Here is a 26,943-nt window from a genome sequence, read left to right as displayed (position 1 = left end):
TATAGATGCAGATTGGGTAGGTAATGTGGATGACCAGAAAAGCACAACCGATGGAGCCTATCTTCTTTGTGGAAGATTAGTGGCATGGGCGAGCAAGAAACAAACATGTGTTTCTCAATCTACAGCTGAAGCAAAGTATGTTGCTGCATCCATGAATTTCACGCAGACAATATGGATGAGACATGTGCTAGAAGGATTCAAAATAGATATGTCTGAACCAATGACTATCTATTATGATAATACAAGTGCAATAAATATTTCTAAGAATCCTCTATTTCATGATAGAACCAAGCATATTGAATTGAAGTATCATTTTTTAAGGGAAAGAGTTCAAGAAAAATAGGTCAAGATGGAATATGTGAAGAGTAAAGATCAGATAGCTAATATCTTTACTAAGCCCTTACTGAAGACTACCTTTTAATTTCTTAGAGGTAAACTAGGGGTTAGACCCCTACACTGGAAGAACTATAATGATGGAGATGCATCAATCCTATGGATCTAATACTTATTCTTCACTAAGGATTGATGAGGTGCAAGCTACTCCATAGGGGGAGTAGCTCAGATATAAAGCTTTGATTTAATGATTTGATATAATGATTGGATATAATGTTATAATTTGGTTAGCAAAGATGATGATGACAAAAGCAATAGTAAAGAAGATCGGTGATGCACATACACCTTTGACATTGTTGTCAAAGGGGGAGAAGAAAAAGATCATATTTGGGAGAAGAACAAGATCAGATTTGAGAAAAGAAAATGATCAGAGAAGTTGGATAAGTATTGGTTTAGGGTGAGAAGACAAAACAAGGAGACCGACAGATGATATGATACTAACATCAAGTAGCCGTGATGGTGTTGCAATCTGATTGGTGTTGCCATCAATGCCAAATGAGGAGAATGTTGGCATGATTGGCATAACTGATGCAAATGAGGTGATGCAGTTGAAGACTGATGACGAAACCGATAGAGGATAGAAGACTATTTGTGATGAAGAGATTGAGATTTTGTGATTAGATGACTTGATTAGTTATTTGCATTGTTTGCAAGGGTTTTAGTAGGGTTTTAGAACCGATGAAGAAATCATCAAACCGGTAATGATTTTTGGTATGCGATGATCGACATCAAGTCTACATGTTGATGATAACATGACAAAATCGTGTGAAATGTTTGAAAGATGTTTTGGCACGTTTGGAGAGTGAATTTCTTGGGAATGTGAAAAGTGCTTAGTAGAATGAGCTAAGCATTTGACTTTGTACTTGATTGACTTGTTGTGACAACTTATGATCATTCAATGGTTGATATTGATTTTTAATTGATTGTAATGATCCATATAATGATTTGTAATGAGTTGTAAAGTTTTGTGATGATCTATGTAGTAAGTCTTAGCATTTTGATGTTGACCTAGTTGTAAAAGTTATTTATGTTGGTAAGGCTGATGTTCATTGTGTCGATGGTCTTAGAGAAGAGTGTGAAGCCATACTAGAGAAGAGTGGGATCTGTCTAAGAGTTGCAGATAGTGGAGCATAGCTAGATTTGATTTAGCAAGCTGAGAAGTGCAAGTAACATATAACTTTTTCACTATGTTTCCTAACAATTGCAACAAATTAAATCCCTTTATCGAGTAGGTCCTGATAGGCCTTAATCATGCAAATCCCCTAACAGGTGGTGCAGAGGCACCTAATCACACAAGCATACCAAGAGGTCAAAAGTCATAATATGAGCAATTTTATTGTATTTGAGTCATTCATAATGTATTAAGGTTATTTAAGTCCATTGAATAATAATATGTAAGCTTAAATGAGCCATTTTGTCCAAAGATATCATATTTGGTCCATCTTGAAGTGTTAAAAGTGTCCATGTAAGGGTTAAAGTCATTTATGTCAAAAATGCAAAAAATGTAAAAATTGTAAAGTTGTAACATTGCCAAAAAGTGCAACAAAAGTGTAAGAATGAAATCCATTGGTCATGAGGTGGTTAGAGTAGTTAGGAAGGAGTTGGAATTGGTTTATAAAACCATGTTTGGTCTAAATCAAGGGGGTAGATCAGTTTGGAGGGGATTTGACAAAGATTATCCATCAAACCCTCAAATTGTCATAAGGTTTTAAGGAATCTGTGACTGTCATAGATCCATGGAGGATCACATTTGGTGTAATTTTTATATGTATATTTTTTTAAATGATATATTTATGAAATATATTTCAGATGAATCCTTTCTTATTCTTTTTTGTGGAGTATTTGGCAAGATATGTTTGTTTTTACAAAAATTGTCAAAACCCTACCAAGGGTTACCCGTTTTTGGAAAAATCCGCATAACATTTGATTTAACCGTTGGATTTGGCTAAAAATTTGAGAGAAGTTTTGTAACTTAGAAATCTAAAGTTTGACTAGAGTGATTTTTTTATGATCAATATTTAAAAAGTTATTGATGACTGTTTGCTACAGTTCATGGTGAAAAGAAAATTGGTGAAGGCAGCAGCAGTCTGGTTGCAACGTTTGGTATGGTCACATGAGGAATCATAATTAAGAAAGGATATATGTGTTGGAAATTCCTCTTAATCATATTTATAGTGCTTTTTGTCTTACTTAATTTGGTTAAGAATTGAATAATTTGTGATTATTTTCGTGAAAACAGTTTTTAAAGGATGAAACCCTGAACTAGGGTATTCCATGGCAATAAAGAATTTGTTTTCTCATGTTATGGTGAATGTTATGATCTGAAATCTTGAATGAGGGTCTTTAGGGATGAATTATAACCTTTTAAATTGGTTTGGAGTTGAGAAGAGTGTTTGATCTTTTTATATGCCTCTTGATTCAAGTTTAAGGTCTTGTATTAGTTTTGGGTTAGTAATACCCTTGAATGAAGGTTTTATGGTTTGTGATAGATGCTCTGCATCAACAAGATAGCTCTAAAAAAGAGTGGTAAATCCTCTCACAAGGCTGATCCTAACAAGTCATTAAGATCCTAACCGGGCTGAACATCCAAATCCCTTAACTGGGTGACTCCTAACAGGGTCTACTCCTAACAAGGCGTATTGTAAGCTCCTAACATGGCTAAGCTCCTAACAGGGCATACTTTAAAAGAGTACAAATCTTTGTGGGTACTAACTCCCATTGTGGTTTTTTTCCCTATTTTGGTTTCCACATCAAAAATACGCTGTTCATGTGTGGTATGATTTTCATGTGATGTTATTGATTATCTTTAGTTTATTCATTATTTCTAAATACACTAGTTATAACAGTTTATCAATGGTTACCGATACTGTTTAATGAGTTGTCATATGTGGTAAATGAAGTTGGATTTTTTGTAAGTTTGATTTGGGTTTAAAGTTTCATATTGGTGTTAATATTGAGTCACCCCCCTCTCAGTATTAATTGGATCCTTATAGAATTAACAATCCAAATGTGGGATGATGATTACATCATCATGTCCTTGGATGATGAAGATGGAACACACCAATTAGGTACATACCCAATCATAATAGAAGATGATAAGAAAGGAACCAATGGAAACTGATTTTGAATAAGCTCCAAAGACAAAGATGAAGTAACAACTGACGTGACACAATAATAATCAAATAGGAGAGATAAAACCTCGAATGTGTCCCCCAAATCTAAAATGTGAGATTCCATACATAATGCACTAATATCTGGCAAATAGGAATCCTAATTAGGAAGACAAATAAATATTTACTACTCAAGAATGATGAGAGACCCAGATTGAAGTAGTCACCGACTAGGAGGGACCTCAAAGAGATCAGTCTAGACCAGTCAGCAAGAGTAAACACAATGGAAACATAGGGATATGATGGAGGCAATGCAAAATAGATTAAATTATATCATGAAAACTGATTACAACCAACTGGTAACAACTTGGTTACAAAAACTGGCTCACAGGCCTACTAAAACATGCTCAAAATACAGAACAGGTCACAACCGTGACCTCAAATCTTAAGATCTTTCTTCTATGCTTAGTATAACTTCTTGATTACATTATAGTTCTCTATTAAAATGATTTATATGATCCAAGGGGACCCAAACGACCCAAAAAGGGATAAAAACCCGAAGAACAAGACCTAACGTGCAAAACTAACAAGGTCGGCCTCTGCCAAGGAAATTCCTTCGAAAAATCCAAAGGATGAAGTGTAGATCATGGGAAAAGGCTGACTACATGCCAAGGAACATCGTAATCAACTCTCAGGGCTCCATAAGATACAAAAGGGGATTCGATAGATCACCAATGCAAATAGGTCCAGGAAAACGGTAACTGAAAACTGTCTCAAAAATTGGTAGTGATAACTTGTCGGAAAATGATCCAAATACTCCACGGTTTGGGAATAAGGAAGATGATCAAGTCTTCAAGTGAAATCCAACTCTATAGGTTCTAGTGAGCCAAATATGGGACACACATAAATAAATGTTGAAACTGCAAACATAAAGAAAAATAGAAAAGAAATATTTTTGGTTGATGCAAGATTGCTATGAACCGGGGATGCTCCTGCATCAGACATCCGAGGTTGTTGAAAAAGTGAGTCTCTCACTTTGTCGGGGTTAGAGGAAAACTAAGGCAATCTACCTCTACTTGAGAAATCCAAGATGAATATCCAGCTAGTCTATCCTTCCACTTACAAGATACTCCTTATACTGACTACTCCAGGTAGTACACCCAATCCTACTATCCAAAATGTCTTCAATCTGATCCGGTTCCTTCTAGGGAAACTACTTCTCCAAGTCTAAAATACTATCCTCATTGAATTCTAGTTCTTGATACTGATGAAGATCTATAATGTTAAACCCAGGTGAAATACTCAGACTATTCGGTAACTCCACTTCATATACATTCCCATAACTGAACTTTCTAAAAATCCTGCAAGGTCCAAACTTTCTCATCTGCAATTTGTTATAAGTTCCAACCAAGAATCTTTCTTTTCTCAAATAAATCATCACTTCATCGTTAAATTTAAATTACTTATGTCTCCTCTTCTCATCCGCCTTCTAGTTATACTTGTTATTCATGTCCTTCATGTGATCTGCAAATTCTTCTGCTTCTGAACTTCTCTTGTCTTCACTGCTAATATCTCTTAATTTTGATATACCTCTAGGATGTACTCTGGTAACAATCTCAAAAGGTGTTCTTCCGGTACTCCTGTTTACTAAATTATTGTAGGAAAACTCTTCTTGTGCAAGAATCAAATCCCAACTTCTGGTTTTATCTCCAACTAAACATCTCGATAAATTTCCCAAGCTCCAGTTGAGTACTTTTGTCTATCCATCAGTCTGTGGATGAAAAGTAGAACTGAACTTCAAATCTATCTTCATCTTCTTCCAAAGTGTTCTCCAAAAATAGCCAACAAAATTAGTGTCTCTATATGAAATTATGCTCTTAGGTAATCCATGCAATCTCACTATTTCCTTGAAAAATAGTTCTGCTACATGTAATGCATCTGGTGTCTTCTTACAAGGTATGAAATGAACCATCTTTGAGAATCTATCCACTACCAAAAATATAGAATCATTCCCTCTTGGTGTTTTAGGAAATCCAAGTATGAAATCCATGCTTATATCCTCCTGAGGTCTTACCAGTATTGTCAAAGGTTTATACAATCCCACATTCTAACTACTACCCTTTGCAACTTGACAAACTCTACAACTTTGCACATATTTCCTAACATCCTTATGAATCTGGGGCCAAAAGTAATGCTCACTCACCAATGCTACTGTTTTGTCAATACCAAAATGTCCATCTAATCCTCCACCATGTTTCTCCTTTATCAGATTATCCCTCATAGAACTCTTAGGTATGCACAACCGAACTCCTTTGAATAATATCCCATCCTGAATGAAGCAATCCAACCACTTGCTTCTATCTACCATAACTGGTTCTCTACATGCTCTCCAAGGTTCTGCAAAATCTGGGTCATCATCATACAAGGTCTTCAATTCCTCAAATCCTAATACTGTCACTCTCATCTTTGTTAGCAAATTCCTTCTCCTACTCAATGCATCAACAACTTTGTTAGATTTCCCACTTCTATTCTTCAACACAAAGGTGTAACTCTGCAAAAATTCTACCCATCTCATATGTCTCTGATTCAACTTACTTTGACTATTCAAATACTACAAAGATGGATGATCCATATACAACACAAACTCCTTAGGCAACATGTAATGTGTCCACTTCTTCAAGGCTTGAACTATGTCATAAAACTCCTAATCATACACTAAATATCTCCTCCGGGCATCATTCAATTTATCATTGAAATAAGCTATTGCTCTCCCTTCCTGACTCAAGGCTTCTCCTATTGTTGTTCCACTTGCATCACAATCCACTTGAAATACTTTATTAAAATCTGGTAAAGCTAACACAAGCTGCTCAGTAACCTTCCATTTCAATAGTTCAAAAATTTTGTTTGCTTTAATGGTCCACTTGAATTCCTTTCGATCTCCCCTCATGGTCTTAGCCATAGGGTTACAAACTGAACTTAAATTTCTGATGAACTTCTGGTAGAAACTAGCCAATCCTTGAAATGATCTTACCTCTCCAATGCTTTCCAATGTAGGCCACTCAATAATTGCTTTTACTTTCTTAGGGTTCATCTTCAAATCTGTTGGCAATTGACACTCTATTGGTTGGTTTCACTATGTTTTCATTGATGGCAACATGATTTTGTGTTCCGGCTTCATGTTTTGATTCTATAGTATACCGATAGGCACTTCATAGATTCTACACCGACACCGGCACCGGCACCGGCACCAGCAGGTCAGAAGGATTTCTTTGGTCACCGACAATACAAGCCAACATGGTATAGTAAAGGTTATCAGTATTGGAGGATGACATATCTTGGATCCAACATCGCTGACTTATTTTAATGTTTTTACATTTATGTTATCTTGCTTAATCTGATATTGTATATATCTTTGTAAGCCGACATAAGGCATTAAAAGTTGTATAGGGTATATAGGTCAGTTTGATAAGATCATTTTAATAGATAGGGAGATAGACATGAGATAAGAGATTATGATGATGTGAATGTAATATGATGCGAAATATATGAGAGAGATTATGTATGTGAGGTATTTATTGTAAGGGTTATTCCGGTAAAGGGGATTAGGGTTTCTAACCAGAACATATATAGTTTAAACTGGAACTGTATTCTGGCATAGAAGATTCTATCTTAGCAGTTCACACTTCTTTGGATTGTTGTCTAGAATTTTATGTAGTCAATGATGCTCCTATTGTGATTAACCAGTGTGCTCTAGGTTGTAAGCCTTCCTACAAGAGTAGGGCCCTCATATTTTGTAATCTCTTCATATGGCCAGTGGATTGATATTGTGGGTCACAAATCCCACTGTGGTTTTTCTTCTTTGAGGCTTTCCACATATAAATTTGTATGTTATGATTCTCATTTATGTGTTTAGCGTATTGGTTGCTTTACTTATTTCAATTCTATTTATACCGGTATATTGGTTGGTGTATGAATATTTTGTTAAGGCTAAAATCTACTATTATGGTATAACACTGATTCACCCCCCCTCTCAGTGTTATTGGTTTCCAACAATTGGTATCAGAGCCTTGTACCTTGGAGGAAGTTTAACAACTTGAGGAAGATCCTAAAACCGGAATCCATGAATATGGCTTTGGAGAAGCAACTTGAGATGGCACTTGAAGATTATGATGTTGAAAGGTTGAAGAGCTTAAAGCTACAAGATGAATTGAATTATGTTAAGGAATTCATTCTTGTCCTAGAAGAGAGGCTATCATCTATTCAAGATAGAAGGAAGGGACTTTTGCAAAATCAAGATGATGAAGAGAAAAATTCACTTAAGGAGCAATGCCAAAAATTGAGTCAAGAGAACATGGTTATGAAGAATGAAATGCAAGTTATAACTATGAGGATGTCTAAGGAGATTGAGGACAGAAAGAAAAAGAAAGAAAATCTTGTTGTATCCCTTAAAAACAAGTTTGAAGAATGTGGTAGATTGGTTCATGAAAATGATATGCTAAGAACTAATTTGGTACAATCCTAGAGCAATGAGCAAGAGCTTGAGAGACAAATGATAATACTAAGAGAATATTTAATTGCTGCAAGTGAGTACAAAGAAAAATTCAAGATCAGCTCAGCACAACTTGATGAATTATTGAAGAGACAGGTTCATATTGGAGATTCCAGTGGACTTGGATTTGAGCAAGGATAGAGTTTCAATACTGCTAATGAAGATCAAAATCATAAGGCACCGGTAAGACAATTCAATTCTTATAAACTCAATGGTAGATGTTTTGTTTTCAATAGATTTGGTCACATGGCTAGGCAATGTAGAAATAGAGAAAATCAAAACCCTGATTCTACTCTTAGTAAATGTTCTAAATGCAAAAAGTTTGGTCATAAGACAAAATATTGTAGAATGAATGTTAAATGCTATGCTTTTGGAAAATTTGGACATATGGCTAATTAGTGCAGGTCAAGCAATTTCACCAGTTTTAGCAAAGAAATTCAAAAGAACAATGTTACATGTTATGCATGTAATGAAGTTGGACATATTGCTAAGTTCTGTAGAAGCACAAATCCACTAGTTAGTAATGGAGGATCAAATGAAAAAGGAAAAGAGAAGGTTAGCGAAATCTAGAAAGATCATACTAAGAGATGGGTTAGAAAGAGTGAAGAACAATCATCAGATGGGAATGTCCCGATTACTTATCTGGCAAAAGAGGTTGCTCTTGCACTGACAGTGAGCTCATCTAGTAACTAAGGTAGATGCCTTAGGGGTAGGAAAAATTCAAGAAGATGTTGCATATGCCCTAGGAAGAGGTTCTGGAAGATGTTCTAGATATTGGAAAGGATTATCCGGCATGGATATGTTCTGAGCGAGATCCGATATCTTTCACCAGCAGTCATTTATGTCAATGGAAGATTAAGGTTTTTCTCAAAGGATAAAAGGTTGAATACACTTCATTGTTAATCACCCTATATTCAGAGCAATTTCAAAGCAATTCAGAGTGACTAAGTATGATTAAAGGCTATTCAGAGGCAATCGGATTTCTTCTTGAGCGATTTCACTGCCGTCTGAAAGAATTTGTTGAAGGTTTTCACTGAGAGCAACCAAAAGGTATTTTTCTCTAAACATGGAAGAAAGATCATCTTCTATTCCTATTTTTGTTGCAAAACCAATTGTCATGGAGATCGAGGACCGCCCCAGGCCAATTTTCAAGTGGTATCTACATGTGGCTACCCAGGAAGATTCGGTTGGAGCATTTTCTCGTGTTCTAGAGGGTTTTGTGTATGTAGAGGATGTTAGGACATATATTCACTGTCATATTGAGGACTTAGGAACTTCAGAGGTCAAGGGAATGTATATGAGTGAGCTAATGGGAGAATTTGGAAAGATCAAACCGACATATAAACATATTGAAGAACTAGGGTTTAAAAACATTCTAGATATTCCAGAGTTTGAGGATGAGATAATCAGATATATACTGAGTATAGTACATGGGGAATTCATATGGATGGATATATCTTACAAAATCACCAAGGAAACTATCCGGGCAATCACTGGTTTACCATCGGTAGGGCAACATCCAGACAAGAAAGTTTCAAATGACTTCATGAGGAAGATCACTGGCGCTACATCTGACAAGAGATCCATGAAAGTGAGCAATATCACTGACACCGACATCAAATTTGGTAGCATGATTATTGGATATAAGGTAACTTAGTCAAACTCACTGAATTCTATTTCCAGTTCATGCATTTTGGCTGCATATAAAATGATGAGAGATAATGTAAAGTTAGATCTATGCGATTGAATGCTTGATGAGTTGTTAATCAACTTAGGAAATATTAAGGGTGAGAAGAAGGGCACTTTTCGATATGGGAACTTGTTAGTCTATTTGATGTTATATTTTCTGAATGATTCACCCAGTTCTGGGAAGGGACAATGGGCTTTTGACATTCCAGTAGGAAGACAATTGAAGCACTCAATTGCTGCAGTAGGAAGCCAAAGAGATGATAAGATATGGGGTTATTTTAAGTCATTTCAAAAATCTATGAGGTCTAGGGTAAGGGTACCTGAGCATATAGTAGAAAAATACTCTACAGACATTTGCTTCATGGTAAAGAAGGATGAGACTCTCATGGAAGCAGTTAAGCCCCAAAATATTTGGATTGAAGAAATGGGCTATGAGGTAGATGCATAGATTCTTGATGCCTACACAAAAATGCTAATTGATGCACCAATTGATGAGGCAGAGAAGCCCTGTGGTACTGCACAACAGAAAACTCAAGAGGTTGAAACAGAGTTCAACCAGAAGAAAAGGGAGAAATAGGAAGGAAAAGCAAGTAAATTTGTACAAAAGGTCTCAAAGGACATCAAGGTACTAATTGATGATGTCCTGGAGAAAGGTAAAAAGAGGAAGGATCCAAGAATTCATATTGAACCTATTACTACAGAATCTAAATCAGAGCATGACACACCGTTAGCATTTAAGATGGTTGTTAGGAAGAAACCGAAGCAACCAAAGGTGGAAGAAAATAAGCAACTAGTTAGGAAGGTCACAATCAAGTTACCGGCACAGAAGCAAGCACCTAAAGCTACACATACAACTACGCCCGATACTGCCAAGAGGAAGAAGAAGAGTGACATTGACTTAGCACTTGAAACTGGTAATGTAACTATCATACCACCTAAAACTTTTGTAGAAATTGTAGATGAAATCACAAAAGATGGCATGTTAAAGAATGTTAAATTTTATTATGAAAACTTAGAGGATGGTGAACAAAGAGAGGTAGAAGAAGCAGTCCTAGTATACTTGAATATCTCTAAGAAAGCCTTAATAGAGAGAGAAAATCAAATATCAACTGAGTTATATAACATCTTAGATGCTAGAGGTCATATGCTTTGCAAGAGGATAAACACATTAAAATGCAAGAACTATTAGCTATTTGTGTTACTATAGCTCTAGATGAAATGGATAAGAGAATTGAGGTGGAAGACAGAAAAGTCTTCAATAGTAAACATAGGATAACTAGTCTAATGCTAGGGAGAGTGAGTGAAGTAATAAAGGAAACTCAAAAGGCATGGATTAAATTTTTGGGAGAACACAGAGGATTATTTACTTCACCGAAGACCAAGATAGATATTGTAGATACCCCAGTTGAAGGAAAAGGAAAGGGGATTATGGGAACTTCACCATCAGTTTTGAAAAATATTAAGATAGTGGAAATTGAGCCACTGGTCAATACAAATGTACAGATAAATATTGAGATACTGGTTAATACTGAGAATGAACAAGATAACATTGTATAGGATACTAATATTAAGGAAAATTGTCCTCCAAATACAAATGTACAGGTTGAGGATATTGTTCCTACAGAGGAATCGACAGTTACACATACTACACCAAGTGGCGAAGCCACTGATGCAAGTGAGGAGGTTATAAAGGATAAAATGTCAGAGGAGTAAATAGGGGAATCCAGTAGGGAACTAGTTGTTGGCTCATCATTATTGTCAATTGACACTTCTCAGGTAGAAAAGAAAACCATCACTGAAATGAGTCCCACTGAACTGATGATGATGGCTGCTCAAAAATTGATGGAGGGAACCACAGACAAGGGGATTATAGATCAATCAATCACTGTTCTACATAGATTGGTCCCAAAGTGTAAGATTGAAAATGAAGTGAACCCTTCCAACAAGCTTAAGGTAATCATTGAGCACATATCAAAAGACTTTCAATCCTTACAACAAATCTCTAACCAGAAAGCACTAGAAAGATTTACTCAAGCTAAGAGAGCCGCTTTTGATAAGGTAAATGAAATAGAGAAGAAAAACATTGAGGATAAGCTAATCCTAATAGAAATTTCTTTGAAACAATGTACAAATATATAGGGTATGTTGCAATACTGAAATACTTATAGCAAATATAGATAAAAAGATAAAAGAGATTTAGGAGAAAGTTGCAAGTATTGCTAACTCTTTTGATGGATTAATTTCATTGACAACATCAATTGATGGTCAAATTTTGATTTTGGAGAACCAAATTTCTGATCTTGAGAAGGAAAGAGACAAAATAATTCGAAGAGCTAGAAGTCTGAGAGGCTTGGAGAGTCCAAGATTGGATTCAATCTGTGTACATAAGAAAGAATGCATGAATATGGTGGGAAATCTTACACTGACAGAGGTAAATGAAAAAGAATCTTTTGCACATTTATTGAGTAGACTTGTAACTATTTCTGACACATTCAAAACTAGCTAGGATACTTATGTGGAGTTACTAGAGAAATCTTATCCATAAATTTTGAAATTGGTCAAGCTTTGGTAAGACATTTTTGGAGGCATCATATTACAGTTCTTATTCTTTCACATTCTTTTTACAATTTTTTTGGGCATTGATGTCAAAGGGGGATTAGTATAGATGTGAAAAAGAATAAAAAGTTACATACAATAGTGGGAGTTACAGAGTTTTTGGAGCTTTGGAGGTATGGAGTATTTTGCTTATTTAGCTCAGGGGGAGCAGGGTAGGATGAAACCCGCAGATGGAACCTTGACCATTTTTCACATGGGTGTTGCCATCAATGACAAAGGGGGAGATTGTTGGCAATTGACAGTCTATTGGGTGGTTTCACTATGTTTTCATTCATGGCGACATGATTTTGTGTTCCGGCTTCATGTTTTGATTCTATGGTATACCGACAGGCACTTCACAGATTCTACACCGGCATCGACATCGACACTGGTAGGTCAGAAGGATTTCTTTGGTCACCGACAATACAGGCTGACATGGTATAGTAAAGGTTATCGGTATTGGAGGCCAACATATCTTGGATTTGGCATCGACAACTTATTTTAATGTTTATACATTTATGTTATCTGACCGACATGTAATCTGATATTGTATATATCTTTGTAAGCTGACATAAAGCATACAAAGTTGTATAGGGTATATAGGTCAGTTTGATAAGATCATTTTGATAGATAGGGAGATAGACATGAGATAAGAGATTATGATGATGTGAATGTAATATGATGTGAAATATATCAGAGAGATTATGTATGTGAGGTATTTATTGTAAGGGTTATTCCGGTAAAGGGGATTAGGGTTTCTAACTAGAATAGACAAAGCTTAAACCAGAACTGTATTCTCGCATAGAAGATGTTATCTTAGCAGTTCACACTTCTCTAGATTGTTGTTTGGAATTTTATGTAGTCAGTTAGGCTCCTATTTTGATTGAGCAGTGTGCTCTAGGCTGTAAGCCTTCTTGCAAGTGTAGGCCCGTCATATTTTGTAATATCTCTTCATATGGCCAATGGATTGATATTGTGGGTCACAAATCCCACCATGGTTTTTCCTCTTTATGGTTTTCCACATATAAATCTGTGCGTTATGATTCTTATTTATGTGTTTGGCTTATTGGTTGCTTTACTTCTTTTAATTATGTTTATATCGGTATATCTATTGGTACTGAATGTTTTGTTAAGGCTAAAATCTACTATCCCGGTATAACATTGATTCACCCCCCCTCTCAGTTTTATTGGTTTCCAACAAAATCATCCTCAGATATCACAAATCCGAAATAGACTAACTCATCTTTCATGAAAGTACACTTCTTAAGATTTATCAACAACTTTTCTTCTCTCAACCTCTGTAAAACTTTTCTCAAATGCAACAAATGATCCTCTTTTGTCTTACTAAAAATCAGAATGTCATCCAAATGTACAATAACAAACTTACCCAATATTTTCCTCAATATCTCATTCATCAACCTCATGAAAGTACTTGGTGCACTAGTTAACCCAAAAGGCAACACCAACCATTCATACAACCCTTCATTTGTCTTGAATGTTGTCTTCTACTCATCTCCTTCTTTGATCTCGATCTGATTATATCCACTCTTCAAGTCTATCTTTGTAAAGTATTTGGCTCCACTCAAATAATCCATTATGTCATCCATCCTAGGCAAAGGAAACCGATATTTCATTGTGATCTTGTTCATTGCTTTGGAATTAGTACACATTCTCCACTCTCCATTCTTCTTAGGTGCTAATATTGTTGGTACTATACAAGGGCTCAGACTTTCTCTGATCAAACCTTTCTTCAATAGCACTTGCACTTGTCTATTTAGTTCTTCATTCTTTGTTGGTGTCATCCGGTGTGTAGCTTTGTTAGGAAAACTAGCTCCGGGAACTAGGTCCATGCAATGACTGATACTTCTCATAGGTGGAAATCCATCAGGCACATTATCTGAAATGATGTCTTCATATTATTTCAGCAAATCTTTTATCTCTTCCGCTTGTTCCTCTTCATGCTTTGGATTCTCAGTCTTCTTAGGAACCAAGGAAAAACACACATTCGCATGTCTCAATCCATCCAGGAATTTCCTTCCATCCACCAAATAGATTCTAGAATTTGTATAGACTTCACTCTTCAAAGGTTCCTCCAAGGGCAACAAGGTTTTCTTCATCCCATTGGCCACAATAGTGTATGTATTCTTCCTCCCATCATGTATTGCGTTTCTATCAAATTGCCAAGGTCTACCCAACAAAAGATGACAAATATCCATAGGCATAATATCACACAAGACTTCATCATGATAATTCCCAATTTTTTATTTCACCAAACATTTCTCACTTACTAACAACTTATGTTCATCCTAAATTGATGCTATCTGATAAGGCTTAGGGTGTTTCAATCTTTCCAAATTCAACTTATTCACCATCTCTTCTAAAACAAGATTATTTGAACTACCATTATCAATAGCAACTTTACAGCACTTATCGGATACCTTCATCTGGTCTTGAAGAAATTCTTCCTCTGCAAGGGCTCTTCATCTCTCTCGATATGACACAAAGCTCTCCTCATCATCAATAGTTCTCCATCTTCTGGTTTATTATCTGATTTGGTGGGGTTTTCTTCCACCACTACTGTTCTACCGGTATTTGCTATCTTTTTACACTTGAAAGAATGATGTCCTTCTCCTCCACACTTATAGAAAGATCCTCTTAATATTCTCTTGTCTTGTCTTCTATCATCTTTTCCAAAATTCTCATTCCGGTAGCCATCTGGTTTTCTCCTCCAACAAAAATTTCTATCATCTTTCTGGTATGAATTATCTTATTTTCATACTTCCTTGTCCTTGTTATGATCCATATAGGTTCCTCTAAAAAACCTTCCACCTCTTCCTCTTTGCCTCTGCTCATATCTTTTGTTTAGCTTTTCTTCTGTCTTCAGGGCATACTGGTAAGCTTCTTCAAAACTCTATAATTTGATCAAACTGAGTTCATCTTGTATAGACACTCACAATCCATTCAGATATCTTGCAACTTGTTCAACTTCATCATCAACATGTCCAGATCTAATATTCAACTTGTAAAATGCTTTGGTGTATTCCTTCACACTAGATTCCTTTTGTCTCAAATTCTGCAACTTTCGAAACAGATTCACTTGATAATCCGCTGGCATAAATTTTGATTTCAACTTAGCAACCATCCTATTCCATGTCTTAATCTTCTATTTACCTCTTCTCTGTCTATCAACCTACAAATGTTCCTACCAAAGAGATGCATGACCTTTCAACCGGGTACAGGCATATTTCACCTTCCTTTCTTCTGCAATGTTTTCAAAATCAAAATATTTCTCCATCTCCAAGATCCAATTCATCAATTCTTCCAAATCCAACTTTCCATCATATTTTGGTGGAGTAAAATGAGGTTTATTATTTGCCCTACTCAAAACCCTCAAAAAACTTTCCTCATCTAGATCAATCATTGGTGGGTTTACTTGTTCTGTCGGGGCTTCTTCTCCTTCATCTTCACTTACATCTTCAATGTGTCGGCCTCTTCTCTGGGTTGTCTCCACAGTGTACAACTAAGCTGCTATTCCTCGCAACATTTTCATCATAGTAGGGTCTTCATTCCCATGCGCTCCACCATTCCTAGTTCCTCTTCACACCACATTTACGCTAGTCCTCTACAGCTGCAGGTTGGATCCAGTCCGCCAGCCTACAATAAAATTCTCAGGACAACACAATCTCTGTAATGAAAGCTCACTCTGATACCACTTGAAGCAGTCACTGGCTAGGAGGTTCCTCAAAGAGATTAGTCCAGACTAGCCAGCAAGAGTAAACACAACAAAAACACATGGATATGATGGAGGCAATACAAAATATATTGAATTATATCATGAAAAATCATTACAACCAATCGGTAACAACCGGGTTACAAAAACTAGCTCACAGGCCTGCTAAAACATTCTCAAAATACAGAATAGGTCACAACCAGGACCTCAAATCTTAAGATCTATCTTCTATGCTCATTATAACTTCTTGATTACATTCTAATTCTCTATTACAATGATTTATATGATCCAAGGGCATCCAGTCGGCCCCAAAAGGGATAAAAACCCAAAGAACAAGACCTAGCATGCAAAACCAACAAGGTCAGCCTCCACAAAGGAAATTCCTTTGGAAAATCCAAAGGATGAAGTGTAGATCATGGGAAAAGGTTGGCAACATGCCAAGGAACATTGGAATCAACACTCAGGGCTCCGCAAGCTATGTAAGGGGATCCAGTAGATTACCAATGCAAATAGGTCCAGGCAACTGGTAACAGAAAATTGTCTCAGAAACCGATAGAGATAAATTGCTGGAAAATGATCCAAATGCTCCATGGTTTGGGAATAAGGAAGATGATCAAATCTTCAAGTAAAATTCAACCCCACAGGTTCTGGTGAGCCAAACTCGAGACACATGGAAAGAAATGCTGAAACTGCAAACAGAAACAAAAACATAAAGGAAATACTTTTGGTTGATGCAAGTTTGCTATCAACCGGGGATTATCCTACATCACAAATAAAAGTGAAGGTAGATCAACTACCTCTAATAAAGAATCAAGAACCTTAGAAGCATTTGCAATCTTATCTAAAATTTACAGATCCTCCAAAAGATCGTAAACATGGGTTATCAACTCTAATGAAAGTGGAGGCACATGAGAATAAAAAAGAGGATCATCGAGAGATGTCAGAGTATCTTGATCTCCATATACCCTCAAATATGAGTCCAAAATGCATGTGCACATTCAAAATGAATTAGCGACTCCAAAGTGTCATAAGTGACATTATAAAAATAACTCTAAAAACATGAGCCCTATAGCCTTTCCAAATGCTAATCTCACAAGGTATGCTAGGACAAGGAACTTCATCATACAAATATGACAATAGATGATGCTTATTAAGATGAGAGATGATAAATATGTCTATTTCCTATAATCCCCCCTCTCCAAAGTAATTGAGAAATCCATTAAGATGATAATTCTTTAAAAATTACAAAAATATAACAATCATAATAATGCAAAAACTTCCAAAAAACAAAAGCTTGATTTAGCAAAATAAATGGTGTGCCCCTTAAGGGTGATATGAACAATAAGTTGCTGTTGGATATTGGCTAATATTTTGTCAATGGTTTGTTGTCATTGATATCAACATATGTGACATATGTTGATATTGTTGATAAGGAGATTGTTGGATAGTTTTTTATGTATTCGAGTGTTGCAGTTTGATTGGATGAGTTGGTTTAGCGTGTGTATTGTAGATGAGTTGATGTGGTTTAAAGGGTTTTTAGTATGTTGTCTATAGATGGTTGATTCCCATTTGTAGAGGTTCACATGATGATTTGATCGAGTTATGAGATCCAGTATTGTGAATGTTATGCAGTTGCTCGTGCTACCTGGTATTTTGGTTTGTGCTCTGTATTGCTCCGAAATTGCTATATCTTTGGTTGCAGATATGTGGAATATGTTCTGGATATTGATGTGTGTCCTTAGTTAGCTTGGTTCATGACTTGGATATCCACAATAAAATCTTTCAGATTGACAGTCAGTTATGTTGATATTCTTGAGCTTCGGTAGAGAGATGATGATGATCTAAGTTGTTGTGGTTGTTTTGATGCAATTCACATTGCTTGTGAATGGATTTTGATCATGTTCTATGTGTATTGGTGGTCTGCATTGATTATTGTGTGTGGTGTTAAATTTTTTTCTTGTTCAGTGATGTTCTTCGTGTTATGCAATATTCTTGGTGGTTGTAGAGTGTTGCAAATTATCGAGGCATGATTGTTGGAGGTGTTGTGTGTTTGCGGTATTGATTTGGGTCTAGACTATGTCTTGGCCGACATTGTTTTGGTCCATATTTATTGTTGTAGTGTGTGAGGATATTATTTTATAATTTGTATTAAGGGTTTAGCCGACCTTGAAATATAGGTTGATGACTTGTATAAATATATATAATAATCATGTAAGATTTATGTTTGTGAGTGTTTGTGTTGTATATGCGATTAAATGATCAGGTTGGATGTGTAAACAAGTGATTTGATCTTTTGGAAGTGTGAAGGAAAAGAGAAGTGTTGTAGAGTAGATTGTGTGCTTAATTAGAACTGTACTCAAGCATATGGAGATGCTATTTTGATAATTTATATGATCCAAATTGTAGTTTGAATATTTTTATAGGTCATTGAGACTTCCTGTAAGGAAGTGAGCCTTCCCTTAAGGTTCTAGCCTTTATGGGTTTCCTATTTTGACCAATGAGCTCTAGGTGGTGTGCCTGAATGCATGTGCATTCCCATTGTAACATTCACATTTACTCCTATATTATCTCATTATGGGTAGGTTTCCACCATAGTTTTTCCCTTAATCGGGTTTTCCACATCAAAAATATTGGTGTTATGTGTGCTATTGATGTGGTGTTGTTTCATGCTTTAATTATTAATCATCAAATCCATTTTGAGGTTTGACTCGTTGAAGTTTTGGTGCAAACTGATTTACCCCCTATCAGTTTTCCGCATTGTTGCCAACAATTGGTATCAGAGCCAGGTTCTCCAGAAGAAGCTTGATCGCTTGAGGAGATCTGAGATGGCAACCTTTTCTTTCAAGAAGGATAGTCCAAGATTTGCTGGAATGAAGTATACTCTCTGGAAGAGTTGGATGCAAGTACATTTGAGATGTAGTGGAGAAGAGTATTGGAAGATCACTAAGAATGTCTATAATGTCCCTCAGAATCATCCTTCTACTCTAGATGAGCTAAAGGAAGAAGAATACAATATTAGAGCCAAGGAAACATCATTGAGTGCCTTGTCAAATTCTGAAATGACTAATGTAATGGATCTTGAAACCGCTCATGAGATCTGGGTAAAGTTGGAGACCTTTCATGAAGGTGACAGTTATGTGAAATTTTCTAAGTTGGAGAGTTTGAAAGGAAAGTATGAGAACCTAAAGATGGGTGAGGATGAGAATATTACCTCTTTTATGAAAAAAGTGAATGAGCTTGTGTGCAAAATCAAATGTGCTGGTGGAGTCCTTGAATAGTCGGAGATTATTGCTAGAGTGTTGAGATCCTTACCTCCTAATTACAAGAATAAAGTTGTTTCTATTGATAAGATCTGAACCATGACAAATGTGACAAGAGATATGTTGGTTGGCAAGCTTGCTGCTTTTGAGCCGAGTGAGTTTGGCAACCCTCTTCCTAAGATTGAATTTGCATTCAAAGCTACTATTTCTAGGAGGAAGAGATATGATCTAGGAGAAAGTTCTACAAGAGTATCTAGATATGAGAAAGAGATGGAAAATGAAGAAACTGAGCTTGAGGAGCTTGAAGCACTTATTTCCTAAAGGTGTCGATAAGTATAAAGGGAAGTTACCTCTTTAATGTTTTTCATGTAATAAGATAGGACATTTTGCATTAAGGTGTCTGAAAAGAGATAAAAATCTTAAGAAGCCATTTAAGCCATATAAACCTAAATATCAGAAGTGTTATTATGTTGTTTATGAAGGTGTGACAGATGATGAGTTAGATAAGGGTAATTCAGAAGATGAATTTGTGCTCATTTCTATCAATGAAGATGATCTTGTAACTACAGATTCTACAAGCTGTACTAATGAAGAGAAAGTTTTAGCTGCTAAAGTTGAGGAGAAAGATGAATGGGTAATTGATAGTGGTTTCTCTCATCATATGACAGGTGATAAGATTAAATTTGTGAACTTAGAAAGGTATGATGGTGGTATAGTAAGATTTGGAGATAACAAAGCTTATGTAATCTGTGGTATAGGTTCTATTTCTCTTGATGGTAAGCATAATACTGATGATGTGTTGTATGTTGAATGTTTAAAGCATACTATTTTGAGTGCTGGTTAGATGGTTGATAAGGGATATAACTTACAATTCAAGAATGGGAAATGTGAGATCTTGAGTAGCTCTGGAATTGAGATTGCATTAGGTACAAAGACTAAAGCTAATATCTTTCACTTGAATGTTGGTGGTAAAAGTTGTTTGATTTCTTAGATTGATGCAAGTTGGTTATGGCATAAAAGGATGTGTCATGTAAATTTTGATTGCATGGTTAAGATAATTTCTACTCAGGCAGTTAGAGATCTACCAAAGTTAATAAAGCCTTCTAATCCGGTATGTAAGGAATATCAATTTGGGAAGTAGGCAAGAGTTACTTGTAAGAAAAAAAAATATAATTATAATGGATTGTTGGATCTTGTGCATGCAGATCTGTGTGATCCTTCTAGAGTAAGAAGCTTACAGGGTGACAGGTATTTCATGTTGTTGATTGATGACTATTCAAGAATGATATTGGCTACTTTATTAAGGGAGAAGTTTGAAGCATTGGAGAAGTTCAATATTTTCAAGGCTAGAGTTGAAACTGAGATTGGAATGAAGTTTAAGTGTTTGAGATTTGATAGAGGTGGAGAATTCACTTCCGGTGAGTTTAATGCATATTGTGAAGAGCATGGAGTTAAGAGACAATTATCTGCTCCTAGTACACCACAACAGAATGGTGTTGTGGAGAGGAAGAATAGAACAATTCAAGAAGCTTCTAGAACCATGATGATTGAAGGAAATGTTCCACATATATTTTGGAGAGAAGCTGTGAGTACTATTATATACACTCTTAACTGAGTAAATGTCAAAGGTGATATTGGTAAGACTCCTTATGAGTTATGGTTTGATCATGCTCCTATTGTTAGATATTTTAGAATTTTTGGTAGTAAATGCTATATCAAAAGGGACAAAGATCTTGGAAAGTTTCATGCTAGATGTGATGAAGTAATATTTCTTGGTTATTCTACTAGAAGTAAGACCTATCGGTGTTATAATAAAATATTGAGAAAGATGGTTGAAAGTGCTAATGTGAAGGTTGATGAAGGTAATATAAGATAGATTAGATCTTGTAGATATGATTCTAATGATCAAGATGCTAGATTAGATAAAGGGAAGCTAGTATAGAATCAAATTCAAGTTGATTCGGAAAAGATAAAGAATCAAGGAGAAATTGCAGATGTTAATGCAAAAGAAAGAGTTCAAGAACCTGAAATTCAAGAAAATCCTAAAACTCCCAGGTATGTAAGGTTGAATCATTCATAAAATCAGATTATTGGTGATAAGAATAAATGTGTGATAACTAGAAGAAGACTCACTGAAGAAATTTGTTTAATTTCTAAGATTGAGCCTAAGAATATTGATGAAGCTTGCAAAGATGAAAACTGGATTAAAGCTATGAAAGAAGAATTGAATCAGATTGAGAAAAATATTACATGGATTCTTGTTCCTAGACCTAAGAATAAAAATGTAATTGGAACTAAATGGGTATTCTGGAATAAGTTGAATGAACAGGGTGAAGTTGTCTGAAATAAAGCTAGACTTGTTTGTAAAGGTTATTCACAGATGGAAGGAATTGACTACGATGATACTTTTTCTCTGGTGGCTAGAATTGAAGATGTTAGATTATTTCTTGCCTATGTTGCTCACAAAGATTTCAAGGTTTATCATATGGATGCCAAATCAGCCTTATTTAATGGAGAATTGGAAGAAGAAGTCTACATTGAGAAACCAATGGATTTCAGTTGATAGATGAAAAAGACATGGTTTTTCAGTTGAGGAAAGCATTATATGGATTGAAGCAAGCTCCTAGAGTCTGATATGCTAGATTGGATAAGTATTTGATGAAGCTTGGATTCAACAAAGGTACTACTGACAATAATATTTATTTCAAGTTTGATTAGAATAATATTTTGATTGTTGAAGTTTTTGTTTATGACATTATCTTTGGAAGAAATGATTGTCTATGTAATAAATTTGTTGAAGAGATGCAAAATGAATTTGAAATGTATATGATTGGTGAGATCAAATTCTTTTTGGGATTGCAAATTACTCAGTTGGATAGAAGTATTTTCATATCTTAGTCTAAGTATGTGAAGGAAGTGTTGAAGAAATTTTGTTTTGATGATTCTAAACCTATTGGTACACCTATGACGATCGAATGTAAGTTGACAAAAGATGATAACTCTCCAAAAGCTTCAATCAGACCAAATATAGATCCACGATTGGTGGTTTGTTGTATTTGACTCAGTCTAGACTTGATATAATGAATGTTGTATGTCATGTTGCTAGATTTCAAGCTAATCCTAAAGAATCTCATGTTACTTCTATAAAAAGGATATTCAGATATTTGAAAGGAATAGTTGACTTTGGTTTGCGGTATTCTAAAAATGATGACTTTACTTTGAGTGCTTTTACAGATTTTGATTGGGAAAGTGATGTTGATGAACGAAAGAGCACTACAGGTGGTGCATTCTTTTTGGGAAAAATGTTGGTTTCTTGGGCAAGTAAGAAGAAGAATGCTATTTCTTTATCTACTGCAAAAGTTGAATACATTGTTGTTGCTAGCAATTGTACTCAGGTAATTTGGATGAAATAGATGTTGAAGGATATAGGAGTTATTTATAACGAGCCTATTGCTATATATTGTGACAATTCAAGTGCTATCAATATTTCAATGAATCCAGTGTTGCATTCCAAGACAAAACATGTACCAAACAAGTTTCATTTCTTGAGAGAGAAGGTGAATGAGAAAGAAGTTAGATTGGAGTATGTATCTACAAAGGAATAGATTGCAGATATCTTTACAAAGAATTTGCCTAAAGATACTTTTGAGTATCTCAGAGAGAAGTTAGGGTTAATTTCCCCTTCTAATGAGAACTAAGGTGCATGGATTTTCATCAGTTCAATGAATTTCATAGAGATATCTTTATGCTCTGGATTCATGAGTGCGATTGCTACTCAGGGGGAGAAGTCGATATCAATGTTGGTGGTTTAGATGTTCATATTTTTGGGAAGAGAATCCTAATTCCCAAGCCTTTGTCATTGATGTCGAAGGGGGAGAGGAGCATGTGAAAAACCTTGAAGGATTTTGAGATTTGAGTTGTTTGTCAAAGGGGGAGTTGATCAATGTGATTTTGAGGGAAATTGCTATGAGTTGATTTCTTTCTTTGCATGGATTGTTTTTCACATTCACATGTTTCCATTAATGCCAAAGGGGGATATTGTTGGATATTGGCTGATATGTTGTCATTGATGTGTTGTCATTAATGTCAACATATTTGGAGATTGTTGATGAGGATATTGTTGGACAATTTTCTGTGTATTCTAGTGTTGTAGTTTGATTGGATGAGTTGGTTTAGCCTGTGTATTGCAGATGAACTGATGTAGTTTAAAGGGTTTTTAGTATGTTGTTTGCAGATGGTTGATTCCCATTTGCAGAGCTCCACTTGGTGATTTGATCGAGTTATGAGATCCAATATTTTGAATGTTATGCAATTGTTTATGTTATCCGGTATTTTGGTTTGTGCTCCGTATTGCTCCAGAATTGCTATATATTTGGTTGCGGATGTGTGTCCTCAGTTAGCTTGGTTCGTGATTTGGATATCCACAAGAAAATATTTCAAGTTGACAATCATTTATGTTGATATTCTTGAGCTCCGGTAGAGAGATGATGATGATTCTGATGATCTGAGTTATTGTGATGCAATTCATGTTGCTTATGAATGTCTTTTGAATGTGTTCTATGTGTATTGGTGGTCCGCATTGATTATTGTACGTGTTATTGAAGATTTTTCTTGTTCTTTGATGTTCTAAGTTGTGTTATGCGATATTATTGGTGGTTGTACTGTGTTGTGGATGATCGAGGCATGATTGTTGGAGGTGTTGCATGTTTGCGATATTGATTTGGGTCTAGAATATGTCTTAGTCAATATTGTTTTGATCTGCATGTATTGTTGTAGCATGTGAGGATATTATTTTGTAATTTGTATTAGCCGACCTTGAAATATAGGTTGATGACTTGTATAAATATATGTAATAATCATGTAAGATGTATGTCTGCGAGTGTCTACATTGTATATGCGAGTAAACGATTGAGTTGGATGTGCAAACAAGTGATTTGATCTTTTGGAAGTGTGAAGGAAAAGAGAAGTGTTGCAAAGTAGACTATGTGCTTAACTGAAACTATACTCAAGCATATGTAGATGCTATTTTCACAGTACATATTATCCGGAATGTAGTCTGAATGTTTTTGTAATTCAGTGAGACTTCCACTAAGGAAATAAGCCTTCTCTCAAGGTTGTAGCCTTTTTGGGTTTCTTATTTTGAGATGTGGTCTCTAGGTAGTGTGCTTGAATGCACATGCATTCCCATTGTAATATTCATATTTACTCCTAATAGGGTATTATATCATTGTGGGTATCTTCCCACCATGGTTTTTCCCTTAACTGGGTTTTCCACGTCAAAAATATTGGTGTTATGTGTGTTATTGATGTGGTGTTGTTTCGTGCTTTAATTGTTAATCATCAGATTTGTTTTGAGGTTTATGTTGCTAAAGTTTTGGTGCAAACTAATTCACCCCCCCCCCCTCTCAGTTTGTTGCATTGTTGCCAACAATTGGTAGTTGCATGTGCCAATGAGAAAGTCCACATACCACACCACTGAGTCAAGCAAGAAGCAAGTCAAATAGATGCTTATGATTTAGAGACCGATCAAATAGATGTGAAAACTACTTTCCTTCATGTTGATTCAAGGGAGAATATCTATATGACAACCAAAGAACTACATGGTAAAAGGTAAATGTAATTTGGTTTGTAAATTGAAGAAATATTTGTATGGCCTCAAACAAAGTCCTAGGATGTACCAAAAATTTGATACATATGTGTTAAGTTTGGGATTCGAGCATTCTGAATTAGATCACTATGTTTATTATAAATTAGATAGTGATCATTTCATATACATTGCATTATATGTTGATGATATGTTATTCATTGGTAAAGGGAATGATATGATTTAAAAATTAAAGTCTCAAGTTGCTACAAAATTTTAAATGAAATATCTTGGTGCAAGTAAAGACATTATTGGGGTGGAAATTAGAAGACATACGATGTACAAAAAGCTATGTCTAGGCTAGGGTAAGTATGTGGATTTAGTTTTACAAAGGTTTAACATATAGGATTATAGACCATTATGTGTTCCCTTTACTGGTTGGAAATTTTTTATCTATTTTAGATTCAACTAAATTCCTATCAGAGATGGAATACATGAGAAAAGTGTTGGATATCACTGTTGGTAGGATATGTTGTTGTCATTGATGTCAACCTATTCTTGTGTTTAGGGGTTGCAAAGAGTTGTTTTGGTAATCCAGTGTTTGCATTGAGTTGATCTGTCTTGTTTATTTGTTTGGGATGCTAAAAAAATTCATTCCTTATTGGTTTCAATGATCCGAAAGTTTACTTGATCATATCATTTGATTCGGTTTGGAGTTTAGTCTTTTTGTTCAGTGGTTGGCAGAGTTTGGTATTTGATCTAATGTGCTTCAGTACAATCATATCTTTGGTTGCGGATTTGGGAGAGTGTTTTCGATATCCATGTGTATCTTCATTTCAGATGGTTCATGATATTCTACTCCGCAAGCTATCTTTCTAGTCCGAATTGCTACTCATGAGTGTTCTTGAGTGTTACCGTGTTGATCGATGAAGATTTGAATAAGTGGTGTTGGTGCAGCTATTGCAGATGGTTCTAACATGCTTGTTGGTGTTTCCTGATCATGTTCTATTTGTTTGGTGGTCCGCATTGATCCTTGTGCACTTTCTTGGTGATTTTGTTAATCGAGTGATATTCTTCATGTTATGTGGTATTTTTGGTGGTGTAACGTGTTGCGGTTGATCTTGGCAAGATTTTTCGTGGTGATGCATGTTTGGAGATTTGATTTAGGTCCATGTTATGCTATCTACATCATTATATTGGTCTGGTGGTTGAGTTATGTATCGTATGATATAATTTTGTAATTATGGGTTGAGTGTTTGGCTGACCTTGTAGTCAAAGTTGATGAATTGTATAAATAAGTGTTAGATTCATGTAATTTGGGTGTCGATGTTGTGTCTACATTATCAAAGAGTGGTATAATCCTTCGGTGTGGTGTATTGAGTAGATATTGGTGAAGGGAAGACATTTGAGCTTAATTGGAATTGTCATCAGGCATTAGCAGATGCTATCTTTGGATTTCATGTATTCTAGATTGTAGTTCAGTCATTATTGTAAGTTAGTGAACCTTCCCCAAGGGTTGGAGCCTTCTGGGTCATCTATTTTGAGTAGTGAGCTCTAGGCAATGTGCCTGAATGCATGTGCATTCCCCATTGTAATATTTTTCACATAATACTGCAGCGTATCATCTTATTGTGGGTAGGTTCCCGTTGTGGTTTTTCCCTTAACCGATTTTTCCACATCAAAATCTTGGTGTTATGTGTGTTGGCGCTATTGATTTTATCTTTATTCTTTTTGTAGTTGTTTAGATTTGAGATTTTACTTAATTTGCTTAATCTAGTGAAAACTGATTCACGCCCCCTCTTAGTTTTCCTTCATTGTTGCTGCAATAAAAAAGTGCCTTACTAGAGTACAGTTGGAAGTTTGATGTATGCTATGATCTACACTAGACCAGACATTGCCAAGTAGTAAAAGTTCTTTCTAGATACATGTATAATCTTGGTAGAGTTCATCTTCTTCTTTGTATAACTAGTGATTGACATCTTCCTCTAAGGATTCTTCCTGTAAGTTTCCCCATCTAATGAATGAGCATGAAT

The sequence above is a fragment of the Cryptomeria japonica genome, chromosome 1 (assembly GCF_030272615.1).
Source record: "Cryptomeria japonica chromosome 1, Sugi_1.0, whole genome shotgun sequence".
Lineage (NCBI taxonomy): Eukaryota > Viridiplantae > Streptophyta > Pinopsida > Cupressales > Cupressaceae > Cryptomeria > Cryptomeria japonica.
Note: the sequence above shows the minus strand (reverse complement) of the source record.